This window comes from Periplaneta americana, chromosome 9 (genome assembly GCF_040183065.1).
Source record: "Periplaneta americana isolate PAMFEO1 chromosome 9, P.americana_PAMFEO1_priV1, whole genome shotgun sequence".
Lineage (NCBI taxonomy): Eukaryota > Metazoa > Arthropoda > Insecta > Blattodea > Blattidae > Periplaneta > Periplaneta americana.
In genome coordinates, this window is record NC_091125.1 from 133828789 (window position 1) to 133855414 (window position 26626).

General features: G+C 35.0%; 1 protein-coding gene across 3 annotated transcripts in view; it reads right to left on the reverse strand.

Moving 5' to 3' along the window:
* Positions 1-26626, reverse strand: part of alpha-Man-IIb (alpha-Mannosidase class II b) — a 1305824-nt gene that overhangs the window by 340298 nt on the left and 938900 nt on the right. The window lies entirely within an intron of this gene.

Here is a 26626-nt window from a genome sequence, read left to right on the forward strand (position 1 = left end):
TAATAGTTAAAATATGATACGAAAAATAAAACGCACAAAAAACCAAAATGGCTGTTTATAAATAATTCCTTTTCAATTTTTTTATGAAACTTTTATTTTGCTTAAATTGTATATGGTGAACGACGAATTATAAATGCCTGACACCAGTTGGACTAAAAACTGCATTCATTGATTATTGCCAGTGTAGTAATATTTACTAAGTCACTGATACTTTGTAACTGAATTGCAGAAGAAAGGTTAGAACATGAGTTTTACAAGTCCGCGTCACCGTTTTTGGCGTGTGAAAAAGTAGTGGGAATGTTAATTGCGAGTGTTTTACATTTGCCGCAGTCAGTCTGACAATTGTGTTTGGCAAATGGCTGATGTGACGTGTATAGGAAGTGATACCATTCTCAGCTGCACTAGCAACATGCTCACAAACTGGACACTATATATATATATATATATATATATATATATATATATATATGAGCCGTTCAGAGCAAAAATGGTGTAAGTCAAAATTGGATAGTGAGGTTTAAAGTGAACATTCTGTAAAATACAGCGCAAAGTAGCAATTAATATGGCCTTCTTGCTGTCCACTGAATACTGATAGTTTAAATAAATTGAATATTAATTGCTGCTTTGCGCTGTGTTTTACATAATGTTTACTTTAACCCTCATTACCCATTTTTGGCTTACACCACTTCTGCTCTGAATGGCTCATATCTAGAACACACGACAACGCTGCGCGTTTTTGTATCTTACCCTGTATTCTCGTAGTAAGCTTAATAATAATCTATTCCTTTTCGATTTTAGTTCAATTTTCGGGGCTCATTCGTTTTCTATCATGGCATGCTCCCTTTCGTTAAGCCATTGATTTAGGTATATTATCTAGCAAAAATAATCTCAATAATGTAATTTCACTCAACACTTTTGAGTGTATAACATCGCAACAATACATCGAAAAAAAAAAAAAAAACTGCCCGACGTCAGCCTTATTGCTACTAACACAGGTATTAGAGTAAAACTGCAAACATCAACAACTTTATTTACGTAATCGCATAGTAACACATAGGCCTATGTAGATTAAATTATTGGGAATCATCAGTGTGGTTCTAGACGTAATAGATCGACTATTGATCACATTTTTTTGTATTCGACAGATATTGGAGAAAAAATGGGAGTATAAGGGTACAGTACATCAGTTATTTATAGATTTCAAAAAGGCGTATGACTCGGTTAAGAGAGAAGTTTTATTTAATATTCTTATTTAATTTGGTATTCCCAAGACACTAGTTCGATTAATTAAAATGTGTCTTAGTGAAACTTGCAGCAGAGTTCGTATAGGCCAGTTTCTATCTGATGCTTTTCCAATTCACTGCGGGCTAAAGCAGGGAGATGCACTATCACCTTTACTTTTTAACTTCGCTCTAGACTATGCCATTAGGAAAGTTCAGGATAACGAAGAGGGTTTGGAATTGAAAGGGTTACATCAGCTTCTTGTCTATGCGGATGACGTGAATATGTTAGGAGAAAATCCACAAACGATTAGGCAAAACGCGGAAATTCTAGTTGAAGTAAGTAAAGCGATAGGGTTGGAAGTAAATCCCGAAAAGACAAAGTATATGATTATGTCTCGTGACCAGAATATTGTACGAAATGGAACTATAAAAATTGGAGATTTATCCTTCGAAGAGGTGGAAAAATTCAAATATCTTGCAGCAACAGTAACAAATATAAATGATACTCGGGAGGAAATTAAACGTAGAACAAATATGGGAAATGCCTGTTATTATTCGGTTGAGAAGCTTTTGTCATCTAGTCTGCTGTCAAAAAATCTGAAAGAATTTATAAAACAGTTATATTACCGGCTGTTCTGTATGGTTGTGAAACTTGGACTCTCACTTTGAGAGAGAAACAGAGTTTAAGGGTGTTTGAGAATAAGGTGCGTAGAAAAATATCTGGGGCTATGAGGGGTGAAGTTACAGGAGAATGGACAAAGTTACACAACGCAGAGCTGCACGCATTGTATACTTCACCTGACATAATTAGGAACATAAAATCCAGACGTTTGAGATGGGCAGGACATGTAGCACGTATGGGCGAATCCAGAAATGCATATAGTTGGGAGGCTGGAGGGAAAAAGTTCTTTAGGGAAGTCGAGACGTAGATGGGAAGATAATATTAAAATGGATTTGAGGGAGGTGGGATAGAGAATGGATTAATCTTGCTCAGGATAGGGACCAATGGCGGGCTTATGTGAGGGCGGCAATGAACCTCCGGGTTCCTTAAAAGCAAGTAAGTAAATAAGTAAGTAAGTAATCTCATAGTAACAACATGCAAAGCCCTTTTAAAAAGTTCGTCACGGAATTTCGTTTCACGGCGTTGGATTAGTACTCTGCCTAAAAGAGTTTCATTTCACTTCGTACCGACAAGATGAAATCTCAGTTTATACCGACCTTGTTGATAAGTCTCAGATATTCGCAATTTCTTCTCTCAAGTATTTTATCATTTAGCCTATATAAGAAATGTACTTTATACTCTTGTAAGTTTTTATAAGACTTTCATAAATTCTAAGAATCAATAACGAGTTTTAAAAGAAGTAAAACTTGAGAAAGTTTCCAGTTAGACAAAGTAGGTTCTTGGAACATATCCAATAAAATCCATTATGTAACGTTTAATCCACTTACAACTCCGTCCTGCGTAAGGTAAGACACAGTGTTCTATAGAAGAAGTAGTTGTAAAAAGTGAAAACTCTTCTAAAACTGGTAGTTCCTCGTTTTTTAAGCACTTACAAATTACTTTCGTGTACTTTTTATCTATGTATGTGAAAACATACGTTTGGCGCTCATAAGTTTTCAGCAGATTATAAAATTGTTAGTTCCCGGGTTTAATGACAGGCATTGAAAAGGAACAAAATTGGGGGAACTGTCAAGTTAGGTAAAGAGGCTTCTTGGAACATATTGACGAAAACATTTAATAATGTAGTTTGATAGGGCTGTCCAATATCACCAAATCTATGTAATATTTACATTAGTAAATTATTACCAAATGGAAACAAACGAAGTTCCAAAATCTGTCTTACCATCTTTTCGACGAAATTGTAGTTTCTAAATATACTTCCACTTCTATGTTATTCTATTGATGCATGATATTTCAAAGTACGTTTTAGTCCACGGCTGTGGAGTAACGGGTAGCATGCCCGACTGTGAAACGAGCGGGCCTGGGTTCAAATCCTGGTTGAAACAAGGTACCTGATTGAGGTTTTCTGCGGGCTTTTCCCTCAACGCAATATGAGCAAATGCTAGGTAACTTTCGGCGCTGTACCCTGGACTCATTTCGCCGGTATTATCACGTTAATTTCATTCAGACGATATACAGGGTGAGTAAAAAGTATGGAACAATACTTGTAACTTTCTTATTTCTAATTTTATGAAGAAATTATTGATACAAAAGTATCGAAGAAGAAATATTTTGAACATGTTTTCAAATACGACGTTTTTCATTTATAAAGGCTGTGCCAATAAGTCTGTTTTTTTTTTAAATGGCACCATGTACTTATTTCCCTATTTTTTGATTCTTTAGTCTCAGTACGTACAAAATCATATCAAAAAAGTTAATTTTTACAAAACAATAGTTTATAAATGGCGAAAAAAATATGATTTTGTACGTATGGAGACCTGAAGAATCCAAAAATCGGGAAATACAGTAAGTACATGATGCAATTAAAAGAACAGACTCATTGGCGCACAACCTTTATAAATGAAAAGCACAGTATTTGAAAACATGTTCAAAATATTCCTTCTTTGATACCCTACAACTTTTGAATAATAGTTTCTTCATAAAATTAGAAATGAAAAGTTACAAGCATTGTTCCAAACTTTTTACTCCCCTGTATAACCATAGCAGTTGAAAAAGCGCCGTAAAATAACCAATTAAAAAAACTACGTTTTATATACTTTCTTTTAAATGTTAAAAATCTATAACCGTTGCAAAAGACATCTATTTCACTAATATGTCGGTCCCAAAACCCACTTTGTTCATGCTGTTTCTATTAACCGCTTTATCCACATGCAACCATATAATGCATTTAGTTGACGCTCTTTACGCATTCGTATCTTTTTATGAGAAATATTTGACTGATATCTAAAAGCTTATGAATATAATCCGCTATAGAAATGAAACAACATGGAAGATTACTATGATGAACCGAAGTACACATGGAGTTTCTGTGAATTCTGCGTTTCCTTCTAGTGAAGAATCGGTAGAACCCTAGGTCGTATAGGGTGAACTAGGATCTGTTGGACAGTCGGGCATGTTGGACACTCCGTACTTTAACGTGTTACCACGCCACTTGTGGGAACCACATTCTGCTAGAAGTAGCAGAATGTGGTGCCCACAAGTGACGTGGTAACACGTTAAAGTACGGAGTGTCCAACATGCCCGACTGTCCAACAGACCCTAGTTTACCCTATACCCGGATTGCTCGACGTTATAGGTTATGACAGTAACAACTTTTATCAGGTTTACTATGCTGCCATCTAGTTGTTACATAAGGAGTCACATCATAACTTGCATTTGAATTGCATTGGCGACTTTACTGCCATCTCGTGTTCGTTTACGGCAGACGGGTGGCGATCCTGGCGGTTGTTCTCTTCAAAGTGCAACCGATTTTAACATAGGAATGAGCAATCTATATATGATCTGGGTTAGAACGGAGAGAAATTCTCTTCGGCGCCGGAACTCGAACCCGGGTTTCCAGTTTTACGTCCTGGCACTTTATCCACTAAACTACATCAGAGTCAAGTTCCGATGTCGGATTGCATTTTTAAGTTATACCTACTGTGTTCCCCTTTGCTGGCTTAACTCTCGTGTACCATGTCACAATATGTGTGACAGATATAATGTCCAATCACAACCAAAACAATTCTGCGTTTAATTTCTTCCCGAGTGTCATTTATATTTGTCACTGTTGCTCCAAGATATTTGAATTTTTCCACCTCTTCAAAGGATAAATTTCCAATTTTTACATGTCCATTTCGTGCAATATTCTGGTCACGTGATATAATCATATACTTTGTATTTTAAGGATTTACTTCCAAATCTATCTCTTTACTTCCTTCAAGTAAAATTCCAGTGCTTTCCCTAATCGTTTGTGGATTTTCTCCTAACATATTCACATCATCCGCACAGACAAGCAGCTGATGTAATCCGTTCAATTCCAAACCCTCTCTGTTATCCTGGACTTTTCTAATGGCATATTCTAGAGCGAAGTTAAAAAGTAAAGGTGATAGTGCATTTCCTTGCTTTAGCCCACAGTGAATTGGAAAAGTATCAGATAGAAACTGACCTATACCGACTCTGCTGTACGTTTCACTGAGACACATTATAATTAATCGAACAGATACTGCCGTAACAAATTCTACTTTTTGCCAATAATCAATTAATAATCATTCCTAAGTGGGAGAACTCGAAATGCATTTTCCTCAGCATTATAATAGGCAGATTTTGGGACGGAGATTTCAGCACAAAAATCAAAAGTAATGGCATTTTTGGGACAAGATCCAATCAGAAGTAAGATAATACACAATAACCAATGCCTAGAACAAGTACAAAATTTCAATTATCTGGGTTGTGAAATATCTTATCAAAATGAAACAGATGTGAACAAGAAAATCACCAAATTTTCACAAATTTTAGGAATAATAAATAATACATTAAAAGCTAAATTAGTACAAAAATCCACAAGAATAAAAATACCGGTATATAATACTCTAGCATTACCCTTCATATTATACGGAAGTGAGATTTTGACATTAAGGAAAAGAGATTTGAGCAGAATCAAAGCAACGGAAATGAAATTTCTCAGACGGACAGCAGGATATACTCATTTAGATCGAAAAAGGAATGAAGAAATATTGGAACAATTAGAAGTAGAGTCAGTAGAAGAAAAAAATAAACAGATACAAACTAAATTGGCTGCACCATGTAAAACGAATGGACAATTCAAGAATCCCCAATATGATGATGCAATATCAACCCCGAGGACACCGACGGTTAGGAAGACCCTTTAGAAGATTGCTAGATGAGGCCGAAACAGGTCTAATTCGTGACGGATGATGATTATTATTATAATAGGCCTAATTTTTGTAATAAAACGCAAAGAGTCAAATGTTAAAGGCAATTAAATTATACAATGTTTCCCCCAGTGTCGCATTACCACAATCTAACACACTCTCTCATTAACATTTTGCAGAAATATCGATTAAATCTGTTCTAATACCTGCGCTTTACAAAACATAAAACAGCTGTGTAACAATTTCACGATACAGAAACTTCTTCCTAAAGAATTCTTAAAAATACTGCAGTTAGATGAAATCGCAACGTCACGCGTGCAAAATTCTCCCAGAGGCCTGGCTCAGAATACCAAGAGAAGGTTCGCTCCTATTCTAGCAATAACGGACTTGGGATACTTAATTAAGCAAAGAACACATCAGCACATAATTTAATTTGTACTTGCAACTGTTCGATATAAATCCTACTACTGCTACCAGATAGCAGCAACAGCGGCGGCGGCGGAAGATAGTTGCCATGTTTATGTGCCGCTGTTATTCCTTGGCGCCCTGATATCACAAGCAAATTATGGCCCCTCCTCAGCACGCAGCAAGCAGGACTTCCATCTGGGTTATGTACAGTACTTGCAAGGGCTTTAGTTTCATAACCAGGCTGATAAGTCATTAAAAAAAGGGAGAGATACGAGTAGCGAAACATATTGGGTAACATCTCATAGGACTATGGTCGTTAAGTTAAATTACTATAAATACGCAAAGTGGTTACGAAGGGAAAACTACACAGTAACGTTATTATGAAATCTGTTGTATTTCAGTGTTATTCTAATGTCATCCCTGCCTTTGCGTTCGTTTTTACAAATCTTATCCCTTTCTGACACCGACCAAGATTATTTATTTTTCACCTTATATTTATATTAGTGTTGTGCTAAGGCCCGATTGTATAAACCATTTAATCTTAGATCAGAGGTTAAATTGATCCTTGTTTCAGCTGAACTTGGAATTTTTTGTTGTATAAGGTATAATCTGAGATTAATTTGTCTCAAACTAAAGTCAACTTTGACTGAAGAAATTTCTCCGATTAAGTTAGATGATCCAAGTTCAGTTATTTCTTTTCTGTTTGAAATATACGAGTGACAGATTGTGCAAATAAAATTTCCATTATTATTAGTATTAATAGATATGATAGGTACATTTATATATACTTCTTTCAATTTCTTGCCTTAATACACAAACAATCTTAAATTTTATAAGGCTCTATCGTGTTAAGCAGTATCAAATAACATAACCTATAATTATATTATGTTTATAACAACATTAATTATTAATGGATGATAGGTACATTAATAAATTTTCAATTAACTATATTACTAAACGAAAATTGTCGTTTTATAAAGCTTTATTATGTTTAGCAGTATCAAACGCCATAACATGATAACAACTCGAAGAACAGTCAACCTCCTTCTTATTGTCCGCCATTATTTACATTGCACAAAAAACCAGTGTCTCCAACAGAGTGTACGGAAAGTCGCCAAAAAGTAGTTGTGAAGTCGCTAGATTTCTCATTATCAACAAAGAAAGATTAAATTTTGTCACTATGGGGTGCTAAAAAGGTCACTAAATCCCTATTTAAGTAATATAAAAGTTAAAAGAAATTGTTGTTGAAAAAGAGTTAAAGTCGCTAGATTGGCAACACTGAACAAACCTGTATAACATGGTCCGCGCATGACGTATTTCACCTGTTTATGCGATGTTGCCAAATCCTTTTCACGTGAACCAAGGTAATTTGATCGCAGAAAAGTTTTATACAATAGAAGAAGTGTCTGAACTCGGGTCACTTTTCGATCTTCGATCAAAGTTGATCTTTAGTCAGGGAGTTTTATACAATTGGGCCTTAATCGATTAATTGAATAATCGAGTCTATTAAAATTAATCGGTTGTAGTTGATGTTAATTATTATTTTGTGAATACAAACTCATACTAAAAATTCCGACAATATTTCTCTCTCGGAAATTGCTTACTTAAAATCACAATAGTAGGCTACTCTTATTTTCCAACTATAAACCAGGTAGCGTAGGAAAAATCTTTGCACAAAACACTTCAGAAAGAGATGGAGATATGAGGACAGTGACCTAGTCTACCTCTATTGAAAGTTGAAACACAATGCGAAACCCTTATTAAGATTTATGATTTTCCAAGAAAACTTCCACCTTGTTGTCAGTTCATCTTCCTAGCATATGAAATACACACTTTTCTGGGATTCGTCCCCCTCATCCCTTATTAAATAGCCATGTCTACACTGAGTGCAAGTGAGAGCGTAACTACCTTCTTCTCTTTCTGAAATCTGGTAATTCGGTTACAATATGGGCCAGTCTTCTGTTTCGACCGCTGTACTTTTGCAGTTGCAGTTTCTGTATTGAGTTTGTATATAAAAGTTGTGCGTTTAGTTTGATATAGAAAAAAAATCAGTTTTCTGGGTGGTTTGTGAAAAGTGTAAACTCCATTATGTCATATGAGAATTTGAGAGGTAAACTCTGTGAAACGTTTGGATTTAAATTGAACGATCGTGGAGGAGTGCTCGACAGAAAAAAAGTTTTTACGTGTTTAGTAATGCAGGAAACATTGTTACTAAACGTAGAGCGGCACTTAATTCGGAGCATATGAATGCACTCACATGTTTAAAATCATGGATGAAGTAGTATTAACTAGGTGAGTCTTCATACTTTTTGTTATTTATGTTTGTCTCAAAAATTCCCGGAGAAACTGAGACAATAAATTATAAGCCTAATAATAAATATGTTAGTAGGTAATTAAAATAGTTTTGTAATATAACGATACAATATATACAGACATACAACATTTAATACTTATGCTTATCACCGAACAGAAATTAAATTTAACGATAATTGTGTTTTACAGTGCATTACAGTATTTTTTAACGATTAAATTTAAATAGCTAATCGATTAAATATTTTGATCGACCAACAGCACTAATTTATATAGGCCTACAGTATAAACACGAAGAAATACTAGATTGGAGATAAGTCATAAATACGTGTTCATCAGAATCATTACTGTCATCTTCAAGGACTGAGACAATTCACGGACTTAACATGTTTATTTATTTACTTATGTAAGTATATACGTATGGAAGTACATTTATTTATTTGTTTACTAATTCTGGTGGAAAATACAACCGCTCACATTTTGCTCTATATCTCATCAACATACTGTGAATTTTATTTAGTTACAACAATGTAATTTATTCGTCACAACAATAATTCCTTTCTACAATTCGCCTTAAACGCTCTCGTCAACAATTGGATTTTCACTCAACACAGTATTCGTTATAACACTCCACCGACGACAATGACAATTTACTTGGACTAGTACGCACAACAATGAACTGTTAATCTTAACTAATATTTACAAAGCACTATTTACAAATCAGAACTACCAGTTCTCAGTTCTTCTATCTCAGTCACTCGAGTTCACAGTATCTCGAACCACAGACCTTCAGAGACAGTTCACTGTACTCGAACTCGGGTCCCTCCAACTGCGGTCCACTGCACTCGAACTCAGGTCCCTCCAACTGCGGTCCACTGCACTCGAACTCAGGCCTTCGGATGCTGACGCAGATGCGGACGCACACTCGAGTCGAACTCCGGTACACAAGACTGGCTTCCTTGCTCTGGCTTTCTCACTGACTGAATAACTGAAAACTCAGAAACTGCCGTCGTTCCTTCGCGACCGTAATTTATAACCACAGCGACGTAACCTCGAAGGTTCTACCCGTCTCTAGAGATGGCATTCCAGAGAAATCCAGGGCCCTCTCCTCTCTACCAGCACCAGATGCGCGCGCAAACTCGTCGCGTGACGTAATACACCCTCTCTCTTCTCTCCACCGCGCGACGTCACTCAATGTTCCGTGCAGCCTGTGCGATCTGCTTTCATGCGGGACGCTGGTCGTGAGTTCGATTCTCACGTCGCTGTCACAATACAAAATTATACATTTGAAATTTTTAAGACAGATTGAGGAAAAACTGATGAATATAACCTGTAAACTTTGATAATACACATACATACATACATACATACATACATACATACATACATACATTACATACATACATACATACATACATACATACATACATACATACATACATACATACATACATACATACATCAGATTGGCCATTCCCATATTATAAAATGACAGCATATAAAAGAGAACAATCGTTAGGATCTCCACTGTCGAAAATGAACTTTTGGTTACGACCGGTAGATGGGAGTATAGTTGCAAGCTATTGCTCCAATGCAGGGTTATAATGTGATTTCTTTGAAGCCACCAGCTGACAGCATAGAGAAATTGATCTAAGTTGTCTCGAAAGTGCGTTAGGCTGATCAACCTGTTATATGTAATCAAGGCCTACAGGTATGCATTTCAGGACTCATGAACACTAGCGTTTTTTGTTTTGTTTTGGTTAGCACCACCTACTGCGAAAATAGCAGAAGTTTAACAATCTATATAGCTTGAAATTCCATGTAGAAAAAGTTATAATACATTGTTTCCAATTTTGTTTCGGGGGTGGGAGGGATAAAATATAGCTACGCAGAAAATTCGATATACCAGTCATCAGTTTTTCAGAAAAGAGATTTGTTCTTTTTCTGTTAGTTTATTATGTTTACGGCTGTCTGTCCACCACAAATCCCTGAAGATGAGGTCGGATTCAAACCCCTGGAATATTTACATGTTTTGACGTATACGGGTGAAGTGTCACCTAGAAGAACAGCTCAAAGTCACTAGACGTCAACTAAATGTCGGCCGTTATTCGTACGTCTTGCTCCTCTGTTTTCTTCTCTCGCAATTCATTTACATATAGATTAGTACTTGAAAACACACACAGAGAAGCTGCCTTTCCTTCGTCAGCCCTCGACTAATTCACTTCCACCCCGCCAACCCCTCAAGTCCCAGAGTGAGAATAATTAGTGGAGCCTTGACGTTAGCCGGTACACACCGACAATACATAACGAGACACTCTGCACTGCGCTAAAACTCTAGTGAAGTTACCGTGCGAGAAAAATTACTTAGTCCGGAAATTAATATCTTCAAGTCCTCTAGACACATTTTTAGAGTATTTAGTAATATTATAATTACAGGGTGATTCAGTAAAAGCGTGCGAAAATTGCACAAGAAATAGAAAATGCTCTACTGAATGTTTTGAGATATGGAACTTGGGTCTGTGAAGTCAGACTAAGGTGATATGGAATTAAACTTATCTATTGTTTGCTGTTTCCATATTATTTACATTTACACCTAGAAAGAAAGAAAGAAAGAAAGAAAGAAAGAAAGAAAGAAAGAAAGAAAGAAAGAAAGAAAGAAAGAATTAATTAATATACAAAGCATTGTAGAGAATTTTCTAACAACGTAAAAAATAACAGTCTAACCGGGTACTTCCTACTCCAACTCCCTAATTATTTCATTCGTTCAAAGGTATTAATATTGAGATTAGTTTAATTTGAAGTGGGGAAATGTGAGAAGATCGGTACAAAAAACCAATTAATACTAAATTTATAGAATTTATTACATAAATGTGATATAATTTTTAAAGAAGAAAATTGGCGACGTTGGGCTACAATAGTACCAATATTTGCCGACTTTAGGTAAAATCAATCTGGTAACCCTGAATTCTGATTAGTGTAATATGTTATCTAGTCAGCGATGTATGCAATGGAGGGGTAAAGTAACTGTAGTGGTGGGGAGATTATGAACGAGTCGTTCATAATGAATGAATCATTGAACCGAACGAACGAATCGAACGTCTTCTCGGTTCTCACTCGTTATGAATCGTTTCATACATTGAATCTTCTGAATCCAGGTTCCTTATCGGTCTAGGTCCACTCAGTAGCAAACGCGCACTTTTCATACGCTGCGATATTTGCGATATCTGATGGCTTAACCTTGTTAAAATCAGTTGTTATTAATCGCAAAGAACGATGTAAGTTGTCAATGCCGTTTGTATTTAAAATAATGAATAGCTAATGTAAAATATCTATTTCATTAATGTTTTAAAACGGGTAGAAAATAAAATTGTTCGCATTACATCAACTGTTTAATTTTTAATTACCGGTACCATTCCAGCTCAATCCAATTATGATGGTCTTAATTAAATTTATATAGGCTAACTTGATCATATTCATACGTCTAAATTAACGATATGGATACGAAAGCTAGAATTCCTTATCACGAACTAAAAAAAAATAAAAATAATAAAATAAATAAATAAATAAATAAATAAATAATAATAATAATAATAATAATAATAATAATGGTTTATTTAACTTCTTTAGCATGACTTGTGGCTTATAGGCCATCCCAAACCCTGAAATCCACCCCTCTGAGCGCGAGATCTTATACATGTAGGCCTACTCGGTCAGTTATGGTCGAATGTTACAATAAAAACAATTAACAACATAGCTCTCTCATTCATAACGTCATACAATACCAGATGAAAATATGAAGCAATTACATAATTAAAATACGACTATTTGGTCTAGGAAGCATCCGTTTTCGTTGCAAGAATAATTCGTTTAACATGTCTGTAAATTAATCTTGAATACGTTGCGCTGTTGGAAAAATTTTTCTTCCTGAGATTCAAAAGTCTCCATAACCAATTAAAAACTTGGGTAGGTACGTATAGTAGTATATCCGTTATCAACACACGTTTTAAATTATGTAGGGCAGTACAACTCCTTATTTCAAATGGTATCGTTTGGTGACAAAGCCTTCTTCCAGCTGCTATTTTTTTTTTTTATTCTTAAATTTTGACCGGCCAGAGGCCTTTTTCCAAAGTTACAAAGTTATCTATTTTTGTTTTCTGTTTGTTTCACTTTCGGTTCCTTTGTTTTGTTTTTTTTTTTTTTTACTTATACTAATACAATCACAACACCCATGCCCGAGGCGGGACTCGAACCCACAACCCTTCCGACCAAGCGATAGGGACATGCCGTGCCCCTACCGCTTGAGCCATCCGGGCAGGAAATCTATTTCAGAAGCTGTTAGGTCTAGGTCTAACATAATACCAAGCTTAAAAGTAGAATTAATAAAACTCCAGAAACTATTGCATGGTAATAATAGTTAAGCCCGTAGTTCTAAATACAGCTTTGAAAGTAATTCAGGACTAATAATAACAAAGCCGTATTTGAAAATACAACAGATTTAAGTCAATGATATTTATTTATAACAAGTGCAGCGAAGCGCACGGGCATGGCTTTTGCCGACAAAGCATCTAGAGACGGGAACGATATATCGGTTTTTACGAAACACCGATATTTTCGTTTCGATATACCGATATATCGATATCGAAATTTTGATTCAATATATCGTATAATATATATGTTTTCTAATAAATTTATCGATTTTTTGTGGAATTATTATCATTATCAACAACAACAAAATCCACACTAGACAATTCTGATAATTCTCAAGAGATGGCGCTACTGAAGGTGGACAGTTACATAATTGTGCGACCTCACTCAACACCTTGTTCTAATTGGCTGAATTTGAATTCGAATTCAAACTATTTAATATGTAGCACCAAATTCAAAATGCAGCGCGCGCAAACGTGAGACAGACGGGAGATTTATCTACTATTGTTTTAATATTGTTATTAATGTTCTCCAAGACAGGAGTAACTCCCACCCTGAAAGGGAACCGTCTGACCTCAAACCGGGTATCAAAACTTTTATTTCTATATTCTGAAATGGAAAGAGAAACAAGGATTTAATACCAATGTGACATTTGTTTACGTCCATGATTTCTATTCACAACCTAGTTCTGACATTGTTTTCTTATTATATCCTTTAGTTCATAAAAATTCTATCCCATTGTTGTTTGGAATGTTGAAGTGTAACAATAACTTGCAATGGGAACTTACTATAGAAGGATTGTATCAAATCAACTGTGAAGTTTGTTAAAACTTGCAACATTCTAAGTGCGGTTTACTTACATTTAAAAATAATTACAAGTTCTGTTTACTTACATTTAAAAATTATTACGTTGTTAGGTAGAAAAGAGCATTATATCTGTGTCCTGGATTGAATCCTATATAACATTAGAACGAATGAATGAATGAATGAATCGTGTTCCAATATTAAATACTCAACCATGTAGAGTTCACTTAACTCTTTCCCACTATTATCTAAGCTTCCTTGCTCCACCATAATTTTTATTTAGGTTAGGACCTACATCATATGGTATTGAAAATGTATTTTTATTGTTATTGTTTTATTGTTGTTTATGCTTTTGACTGTTATGATGTTAATTTCAATGGTAAAAAGGAATATTAAAATTTAAGTAATTTTATTGTAATATAGTAAATGTACGCCTGAAAATGAAATTTGCATACGGAATAGCAATATATCGATAATCGTTCGATATATCGACATATTTTCAGCGATATGTATCGTTTATCGAATTTAGGTTTGCAATATATTGAAATATCAATATATCGGTATTAATATATTTTTCATCATTCAGATTGTTCTTCTCAAAATTGTGAATGTCCCATATTAACCGAATCCTCAGAAGTTAAGTATTTAGGCATTACAATCGACCAACACTTACGATGGAACAAACATTTATTACATATTTATGCAATAGAATACGTAAAACAATTTATATCTTTGTTATACTTCGGTCATATTTACCAATTAATATTTTACGTCTCATTTATTTAGCTTTATTTCAATCCATTCTCCAGTATGGAATTTTAGGGTGGGGAAATGCTTGTAATTCTAATCTCACTCCACTAATACTTATTCAGAAAAGAATAATTAAAATATGCCTTAATAAACCAATTGATTACTCATGCGAGCTTTTGTTTACTGATTTTAATGTTTTGAAAATTAAACAGATTTATTATATTGCCTTATTAATCTTCATACATAAAAACCGTAATAAATTCAAATTGTATCATCATAAATATGGAACTAAAAGATCCGATTTTATACGACTAGAGGAACCAAAGTGTTTCACAAGCACAGCTCTGAGCCATGGTACCTATTTTGGTCCAAGGTTATACAATAAAATAATTGATAAATACCCAAATTTGGAAAATTTTAGTATCAGAAATTTCAAAAATAGCGTTAGGAATTTAATTTTTAAAGAATATATATTGATTTAATATGTATATGTATGTGTATGACTTAAATTGTTAAAATTGAAATTGTATTTTTAAATTTAATTTATTCCTGTATTTTTTTTTTCTTGACCCAGTTTTGTCAAAAAATTATCTTTGTGTTTAGATATCTCCATGAGCACGAGTTTTTTACTCCTTCAGGGAAGAACTAAGATTGTATTTCTGTCAACGTTATTTTATTAACAATAAACAACAATTTATTTCCTCCATCACTAAAAGTATCCACTACCACTAGAGATGGCCGATATTTCACAAACCGATATTTTGTCACGGGTATTTTTTTGTCACAGATAAACCTGTGACTGATGACGCGAAATATCTGTGACAAAATATCGCTATCGAAATCTGCTCCGTATTCAGTACTCTGTGATTGATATTTTCTCCTCTACGTCGTAGGTTTGCGCGTGCGCATGGTACAATAACAGCAATCGGGCGGTAGTTTCTCCATCTTATTATAAATGATGTAGTTATTACACGATTTAAATAATAACACCATTGGTTACCAGTACTTAATCTTGTGTAAAATCCTGTCTGAACAACTGTTTTGTTTTGTAATTATTTTCCAATATTTTTCCGAATACTTATATTTCATTTATTTTTATTCTATGACTCAGTATTATAATGTTAATGTACGACTTAAAATAATTTATCCCTTATATTATATACAATAAAAAGGACCAATTTTTAAAACGATTAGGATAATCATATAACCTCAATTTCTCCATACCCAACTACATTTAAAAATTATCAACTGGTTCAGTATCTATAATATAACCTCCTGGTACATGAGGTTAACTTTTGACATGTTACTGTTGAGTCAGGTAAGTATTTATTTGTTAATGGTACATGTACATAATTTCTTTGTTGGATTTTCCCATATAAATCACTGATGAGTGGTGTGTATAGAGAAATAGTATTCATATTTCACTGCTCTTCAATATTTCCTGCTAATTTTTATCGGTGTAATTCATGCTACGTATCGATATAAAATATCGGTGTGACAAAATCGCTGATAAAAGTCACAGATATTTAATTGTCACAGTCACAGTTGTCACAGATACTTGAAAATATCGTTTAAGCTCATCTCTAACTACCACCACATTTCATTACTATTACTTATAATTACATGAATAATGAAATTGTTACTTATGTAGGTGAATGCTGAAATTTGTACGCGACTCGGTCTTTTAAAAATCGTTCGCTATGTCCAGTATTACAATATTCTGTAGAACTACCACATTTGCAAGCAGAATAAAAATTTCTCCATTTTTTCAAAAGGTATTGTTACGCAAAATCCAGCTGATAAAAAGGAATTTCTTCTTCTATTTTTTTTTTCTGTGACGGAACCGGGTTTCAGTTTGCACAACAAAAGCACGTTTCACTTGTGAGCGGGGGCAGAAAAAAGAATGATGGAGTAGTAGGACAGGAAGAGAACGAATATAGTGCAAGGAGGAAGGGTGAAAAATGATTACCAATAAAGCATGACAAGGAAAGAGAAGGGAGGAGGGAGGGTTGGCAAGTAAAAAATAAGGGTCTAAAGGGGATGAACATTCATGAAGGAAATAAACCGCAAGACATAGAGAGATAACTGTCAGAGGGAATAGGAAAGAGTAGGGAGAGACTTTTAAGAAAGTTTTAAAGGTAAGGGAAGTAGTATAGTGGGTATAACTGCACCACCCCCGCCCCATTTCCCCGGGGGCTGGCCGGTTTTAACGCTTCCTCAGGAAGTAATAACCCTAGACAAGGGGGTGCGGAAATGCTTTCAACCCCCGGACACTATTATTTTTATTTCGCTGGTGCTCCTATTCCTAACAACAGGAGCAATCTAAATCCTGGCCACATTAACCCACAGGCACTTGAATCTCTGAGCCATTTAAGTGACTGCTTGGACGTAACCATGGATACGAGCGGACGCTGTAGTACGGAGATTAAATCAACTCTATTTAATTAATTACAACTAAAACTAGATTACAACCGAGGTAGAGGTATTTATAAATTTCAATACTTGAGGTTCGTTTACATTAATAGGGATTTTTGTTCGTTACTTTTAATTTTCGCATTACAAGAAGCGCTAAGTGTTGCAATAATGCAAAAGATCGATTTGAAGATTTTCTCGGAAATAACGTTTCAGTATCCTTCATAGTGAAATAGTAATATGCGTTACAAGAGCGGTATGTTGAAGTTTTCATGTTTCTAGGAAAAGTTTGAAAAAGCGAAACGTAGTTGAGCTTTTTTAATTTCCGAGAACATGAAAACAAACATACCGCTCGTGTATCGTACATTATTTTGTGCGAAGATCGTTTATTACATACCTGAAAGAGGAATTTCTAATTAGTTGCAATGAAATCTCCATCTTGGTTTCTTGTTCAATGACGGCAAATTAGCAAAACAAAAATATCTATCTTGGTTTCTTGTTCAATTACGGCAAATTAGCAAAACAAAAATATCTATCTTCAACATTGTTGCTTTTAAATGTTTCGTGTTTACTATACTCCAGCAGGCCGTGATATGCGTCTGTCTTTCCCCCCCAGTCTATGATGAGTCTGGAATCTTGTTGATTTTTTCACGGCTTCCTTAATGTTACTTGCATCACGAATGCAGTAACTTTAGTGGAGTTGTAGAGTTTACTTAATTTTTGCAAATATTTAAAAACAATAATTAACAGTGCAATTTAGGTGAAATTGCAGTGGTAAGTTTCCAATTTATAATTATTACTATACTGAACGTCTTTAAAAATAATATGTTAAAAGCCTAAAGCAGTAGAATCAATATGTCACTTAAGCGGTAAGACGAGGGAAATTGTTATGTGTGTTAGGTTGGGAATACTGAATGTGGAATTTTCGACTTTCCGCGGATTGGTTTTGTGCGGAAACCAAGCAAATACGCACGATCTCGGACAAAAGTTGTTTATTTTCATCCTAAACTATTACCTCAATTCCGTTTTCTTTTCTATTCAGTATGCACTATTTAATTCATATTGTACACAGGCCAAATTTATCTATTGGCAGATTGAGCAGTTGCCCCGGGTGGGTTAGGGTTTAGGGGGCGGCAATTTTTGCCCGAAGGCCTGCGGAACATTCGCGAATTTCGTTGTTAGTGAGGAAAAAATAGCACTTTAAAAATTGGCACTTAAAATTTTTGTCATGTAATTATTTCCGAAAAAAATCATGATAGGCTATATTCGAAGAGAACAAAAGAATACTTCTGTTACAACAAAGAGTGATTACCAATTATTCACCTGTGAAACGGTGTGAGGTGTCGTTCTCATGTAGCTTTCATAAAAACAGACAATGATATAATAATAATAATAATAATAATAATAATAATAATAATAATAATAATAATAATAATAATAATAATGGCTTTATTTAACCTGGCAGTCGACCTGGTTGGCGAGTTGGTATAGCGCTGGCCTTCTATGCCCAAGGTTGCGAGTTCGATCCCGGGCCAGGTCGATGGCATTTAAGTGTGCTTAAATGCGACAGGCTCATGCCAGTAGATTTACTGGCATGTAAAAGAACTCCTGCGGGACAAAATTCCGGCACATCCGGCGACGCTGATATAACCTCTGCAGTTGCGAGCGTCGTTAAATAAAATATAACATTAACATTCAACCTGACAGAGTTAAGGCCGTAAGGCCTTCTCTTACACTCAACCAGGATTAAGACTTGCTTACAAAGTTGAACATAAGACTGAATCGGAATTAAGTAATTACATACTGATACAATTTAGGTAAATAATGAGATCAAAAGAGGTAGTTACATAAAGTTTACCTCATAAAATAAAAATAAACATAGTAAAATACATATTAATGTTGTTAGAATCAAATACGAATCGCATAAAAACATAAATAATGAAAATGGATTGACAGACTAATAGTTATTGAGCACAAAGGGTGAGTTGCACCATTGGCCTGCAAAAATTTAGTAAGATTCGTTTTTTTTTAATACGGTAAACTAGGGTCTGTTGGACAGTGGGGCATGTTGGACACTCTGTTCTTTAACGTGTTACCTCGCCACTTGTGGGCACCACATTCTGCTAGAAGTCAATGACGGAAGTAGCCACGAGTGGGGCTACTTCCGTCATTGACTTCTAGCAGAATGTGGTGCCCACAAGTGGCGAGGTAACACGTTAAAGAACAGAGTGTCCAACATGCCCGACTGTCCAACTGACCCCAGTTTACCCTATCTCAGGTACTATAAAAGCTAAATCAACTAAACTTTTCATGCTCAATAATTAGGGTGGTCTTTATTTTTCCAGTTTTAAAATACCTCCCTCCCACCCCCCGAATCAATTCTCCCTGCCTTAAAAATAATGTGGGTGAAATTCTGGTCCAGTAGGTTAATATTTAAGATACGCTCAATCCAAGTGCAATTTCCCCTTACAGAGCGGTTATTCTGCGTATTACGTGGGATCTGTTGGAACCATATTTTAATTACTAAATCAATCAATCAATCAATCAATAAGTCGATACATCATTCTTTTATTATTATAGGTAACAAAATGGAACACCAAACATTAATTCCAGGTAAATTAACAGTCTTTTTCACAAAAACATGTGGATTATTTGAACACCAATAGACACAGTTATGCCAGTTAACAGTTCCGTTCAACTTATATTGTGCCTCATCGGACCAAACAACTTTCCCTACGAAGGCCTCATCCTCTTGAACCATGTTCCAAACCACTCACAGTACTGCATTCTCTGATTAGGGCCATCTTCATTTAATGCATGCAAAAGTCTTGGGATGAAAACTTTCAACGTTGCTGTTTAATTATTAATAATACTCGTACGCTGGTTCTGCTAATCCCTGTTTCACGTGCACATTGCTTCGTAGATTTCTGCGGTGAGTGCTCAAAACGTTCCAAAACCATAGCCGAGGACGCGGGGGCTTGTCGATGTGCGAGGTCTCCCAGATCTGCCCTTGTAAACATCGCATACGGTGCCATGAGTCTCAAATTTGTCACGAATGCGTGCAATTGTTAATCGCGTTGGTGGTTCTGTTCTGTACTCACGTCCAGTAGCGGCTGGTGGCCAAAATAATGAGTGTGCTACAATCGCTATATCGGCCTACTGTATATACTTATATGTATTTATCTTAATTTGAGTCTCGCCTAGTGACGAAATATGAAGTTTCTTCCTACTGCAGAACTTGTCAATTACCCTGGTGTTAAACCCCTCCATCTAGGACATCATTCTCTTTTCTATTGACAGTATTGCAAGAAAAGTGAGGCGATCCTGAGACATAATGTTCCTTAAAAACGTTTTTATGCGTTTCAAGCAAGAAAAACGTCTTTCTGGCTCAGTAGTGGTCATTATGTTGTAACCAAAATATTTAACAACTTCGTTATTTGACAGAATGGATCCTGTAAATTGTTCGAGACTATGTATTGTAACAATTGAACAGCCATCTACATTTCGGAAGTCGGGTCTTCCCTATATAACTCCAAAGTTGTGTATTTAACACTCTTTTGTTCAGTATAGTATAGCTGTTGATAGCAACTTCAAGTTTGCGTTAAGGAAAATAATGCGAAAAATTGTCAAAAAATTTGCTGTTTAACAATTTTGTTGCGTCTAGATAGCTTAAAGACTGGAAACGATAAGTAGTTGCCTGAATTATATGATCACATACTTCCTTGGCTTCAATTTTCTGTGATTCCATTCTCTGTCGCTTGCTGACTGATTCAGGAGGAACCTAAAAAAAAAAAAAAAAGGTAGACGGCAGCAGCAGTCGGACACTTGAATTACCGAATACATTGTACATAGTTCCGAGTTCTTCCACAAACAAGCATTCTTTCGTTACGCTTTACTTTTGCAATCTCCAAGCTGTGTTGTGCTGAAGCTGACTACAGCACTTCCCCGCGTAAAAATAGCCAATCAGAGCAGTGATTTCAGCTTCGCACATGCGCATTAATTGTGTACATTCTCATGTAGAGTTTTGAGTAGCACAACGTACGCCCTGAGGCAGCGAAGAACGAAGACTAGACACTCTATAACGCGTCACGAACATAGCCACGGGAAATTGTCAAATGAGAGATCAAATACTATGGTATTACAAGTACATTATTTGAGCAAAAATTATCATTGTGCTCTAGCACTGTAGCACATAAGGACGAGCCGCCCCTGCTCACGTCTCCATTGTCGAACTTCAGCAACATTCTCGGTTCTCCAATACCACTTCAAAATTATTTTCTGTTGTTCAAACAATAATCTTGGCTCCATTTTGTTGTTGACTGACCTGTCGCGCAGCAACGCTAGCATAACGTGAGTCTCATCTGTTTACAGGACATCATACTATTATTACTGTTGTTTTTCGGTCCAACTTTGAAATATATTAAATAGGTATCTCCTGTCAAAGTGTGTATATATTTTTTCGGCACTCTGTATTTTCATTGTTGTACGACTTGAATGTTTTACTCAATTACCCATATGTCAGTATGGCACTTCTTGCATGGAATTAAACACCCCAAATACACTCTGATCGCTCCAATTTTTGGCACATGTTCTTTTTTAATGGTGTACTACTAGATAAGAAGGTGGGAGGCGGGAATTTCCAAACTTTTTTTAGGTCATATAAGGACCACCCTTATACATACATTACCCTTTATACTATTAGTGACAAAATTTCGTCAAACGAATTTTTAATTGCACAATCTGGGAACACTGTATTTTCCAAATAAATGTTACTCCCATGGTCGTACAACAAGCTATCCGTGCGATGCTTTAAAACTAAGCATTCATTGTTCAAACCAGTTCCTTTGTTTTATTTTATATTTTATTTTTTCTTTTTGTAGAGAAAAATTATTTATGTGTTAGATTATATTCCTTCGTACCTTGTAATAAATTGTTTTATTCATCACCATTAGCATTTTATAGCTTGTTACGATGGAGATGCAGTATAGAATAGATTACAGTAAGCTACTGAGACATTTTACGTTGTGCATTGTTGCCCAATTTTGCATTAATTAAAAAAATTCCGATGGTATTTTGTAGCTAACTTTCTCACCTTCATTTTAAACCACAATTCACACGATATAACTCTTGTGCCCGAATTTCGGGACACACTATTTATAGGTAGATAATGAAGGGTTCAGAGCCATAGTGGGCCAAGCGCCATTTATTAAAAACGGAGAAACCAAGGATTAAAGCTAATTGAATACTATAATTCACCGTTTCTCAAACTATGGTCCGCGGACCACCTGTGGTCCTCGAGGTCTGTCCTTGTGGTCCTTCAAAAAAGACAGAAGAAAAAATAAAATTCATTCATTATTGCGTATCACATTATAGCTTAAAATCTCAGAGTTTTGAAATGACACATGGAAAACGAATTTCACTTTTTCTCTCAGTACTGCATTTTATGAAATTTATTATCCTACCCGTCTATCGACTTCCCACTCTACTCTCAGCAACAAAAGAGGAATTTAAAGCACTATATACGTGGTGTTCTCGACATCTTTTCCCTGCATATCTGGCGCCGCGCTTGTAACCCAGCCAGGGACCACCCGAATTCATAACAGTGGACCAAAGTACCGAACTTTAATTCAATTTTAAAATATAAATATAGGCCTATTGGTATTAAAATATGCTACGAAAATGATAAATTTGCTTTCGAAGGGAACAAGAGTAAGGTGGTCCGCGGAACTGTTCTGACTTTAAAGAGTGGTCCCCACTTCAAAAAACGTTTGAGAAACGCTGCTATAGTTTAATGAAGATTGACATATCATTTAATTTTAATGTGTATCTTTTATATTACTTACTATGTGTTTCCATTGAATTATGATAATAACTTCATTTTAACCCTTGTTTTCTACGGTTTTAGTAAATGGCGCTTGGCCCACATGGTTCTGAACCCTTCATAGAGCCTACCGTTTAGTCCAATGGTATTACTACTCGACTATCTTCTTTATGTTTCAGTTTTTTAAAAGTTTTGTCTCATTTTAAGATATATTTTTTATCATGGAACACATGAAATAAGGGAAATAAATTTTCCGTGTAATTATCCATTTTCTGATACTCTAAATGATGGCCATTTTGTCCACTATTAATATCACAGAATATTTGTGGAATCAAGCTTCCATAATACTCTTCTAGAAAACAAAAGTTAATAGAAACAAGGAACAGTATTGTGGTACATCCTCTAGCAATTTGCATGCCAATCTGTGTGGACACTGTAACGCAGCTATTGGGTTTCAAGTCACAGTTTCGTGACTTATCTACATCAAAATAAACAACAGTTCTTATGTCACGACTCCGTCATTTCATGAAAAACAGAAGTCTCATTATATCTAGTAATGAAGGGAAGAAGCTTGGCTATACCCGCCAGTCAACTAGCTGAGTTGTTATCACGCTCTAAGGCAAGGAATGTTACGCCTACTTTCAAATGAATAAACTTGTCTTAAGATAAAATTTACGCTTCTGCTTCACTTCTTAATACAGTATGTTCTTACAGAACAGTAATAAGTTATATATTTTTCTTCACTATGACATGGTACATGATTTACTGATAAAATTAATAAGTTATTGTATTAAAACTACTACTACTGTTAACAGTGATGACTACAGTCAAGACATTTTCTGTTTGTTTCCAATCAGTGTACGTAAAAGTCCTGAAAGACAATTTTCAGAATAGAAATAAATGACCGGCTTAGTTGCTATGATATTCTACTGTTTGAAGAACCTATTAGCCAATAAAGCTGGTATTTCAAGGAGAAAATGTATAAAGTCTGGGGAGCATGAAGGCTATAGTAAAAATGATATTCACAGAGGTGCTTATTCTCCTGACGATCGCGTTAGTTCGGAATCATTTGAGAAAATTAGTTCATTTTGAAAAAAAAAAGTTTAATTCAATTTAATTACACCGAATGATTACGCGATTTTTTACTTTGAGGATAAACTGAAGAGTAGGTAATTGCTATAAAATTCAACACAAACGAAATCCTATAATTTCAGATTCTTTTGACAGATAAGCTTTCATATTTTATTGTATCTCGCATATTTCTCTAATATTTCAGAATTACGTAACGGACAATGCATAGACAATAAAAGAACATAACTGACGTAACATCTTTCCTTATACAGACCCAAACACAAAATTTGGGCCACCTGAATTTTCCAAGTTTCAGTTATATAACATATAGCTCATGCTCAATGTATACTGAACTTGGAAAATGTGGGTGGCCCAATTTTTTTCTGGGTCTGTACAATGAATAGAAGATCATCTATATCGCTTTCATTAGAAAATTAGTAAGAGCATATCGAAATAACTTATACTGTAAAATGTACAGCGACAAAACTTTCATTCTGCTATAAACGAAAGAGCGGCATAACTTTCATTGTACAATAAACAAAAGAGCGGCATAACTTTCATTGTACAATAAACAAAAGAACGAAAAAACTTTCATTCTGCCATAAAATGCGACATAACTTTAATTGTACAATAAACAAAAGAGCGACATAACTTTCATTGTAAAATAAAAAAAAGAGCGACATAACTTTCATTGTACAATAAACAAAAGAGCGACATAACTTTCATTGCACAACAAACAAAAGAGCGACATAACTTTCATTGCACAATAAACAAAAGAGCGACATTACTTTCATTGTACAATAAAACAAGAGAGCGACATAACTTTCATTGTACAATAAACAAAAGAGTGATATAACTTTCACTGTACACTAAACAAGAGAGAGAGACATACCTTTCATTGTACAATAAACAAATGAGCGACGTAACTTTCATTGTACAATAAACGAAAGAGCGACATGACTTTCACTGTACAATAAACAAATGAGCGACGTAACTTTCATTGTACAATAAACGAAAGAGTGACATGACTTTCACTGTACAATAAACAAATGAGCGACGTAACTTTCATTGTACAATAAACGAAAGAGCGACATGACTTTCACTGTACAATAAACAAATGAACGACGTAACTTTCATTGTACAATAAACAAGAGAGCGACGTAACTTTCATTGTACAATAAACGAAAGAGCGACATAACTTTCATTGTACAATAAACAAAAGAGTGACTTAACTTTCATTGTACAATAAAAGAAAAAGAGCGACATAACTTTAGTTTTATATTGGACAATAGAGCGATAGAACTTTCAATGAACAAAGAAAAAAGAGCGACGTAACTTTTATTGTGCAATGAAGAAAAGAGTGACATAGCGTTTGTTGAGTAAAGAACAAAAGAGCGACACAACTTTCACTGTACTCGTATAATGAAAAAAGAGCAATTTGTATTGTACAAGGGCAAGAGTAGGTTTCATTACGCAATGAAGAAAGAATTGCATAAATTTCTTCTAAAACGGGTAAAAAAACATTGACATAACTTTAATTCGAATTAACAAAGTAGCATGGACAGATCTTTCATTCTACAATGAACGGAAGAACATACATATAGGCCAACTCCTATTGTGCAAACATAAAAGAGCATTGACGTATACTTTAATTATACTGTGGATAGAAGATTATCTTTGACTCTACAATGAGTAGAATAGCATCGACTTGAAACCTACTTCATAATTTACAAAAGAGCATTGAAAAATATTTAATTTTTAAAATGTACAGACGAGTATCGACATAAATTTAATTGAACGTAAACAGAAATTCATCAATTAACTGATTGTATACGTACAATGAACAGAAGAGAATCATCAGTCTCTCTGTAAAATGGACAGATGAGAATCCAGGTAAATTTCATTATCAGAAACGAATAGCTGTGTAGTAATTGAGACGGTTAAAAGCAAAGGGGTATAAGTGGCATTTCTAAAATAATGATTTAAGTGCATCCAGGACAAACTGAAGCATTTAAATTTTCAGTGGTAAAGGGATATATATATTTTAACCACATCGCATATTAACATTTAAAATTAAAACTTCACGGAATTTATAAATGCTTATTAATTTTTAATCACATTTTATGGAAAATAATGTAAGTGCACTTACACTCCTTTGCTTCTAACCGCCTCAAGTGAAGGGTTCAAAGCCATAGTGGGCCAAGCGCCATATATTAAAAACGCAGAAAACAAGAGTTAAAATTAAGTGAATTCTATAATTCAATGAAACATAATAGCAAGTAATATAAGGTATGCACATTAAAACTAAATGATATGTCAATCTTCATTAAACTTTGGTGTTCACTTAACTTTAACCCTTGCTTCCTCCGTTTTCAATAAATGGCGCTTGGCCCACTATGGCTCTGAACCCTTTAATTGTAATTATCCATATGACAATAACAACATAGTAGACACCTAACTGCAACGAGTTTCTTAACACAGTTTCTTAAGTTATTCATTCATTCGTTCAGTCATTCATCCATCCATTCTTTCATTCATCTATTCATTCATGTGTTCGTTCGTTGGT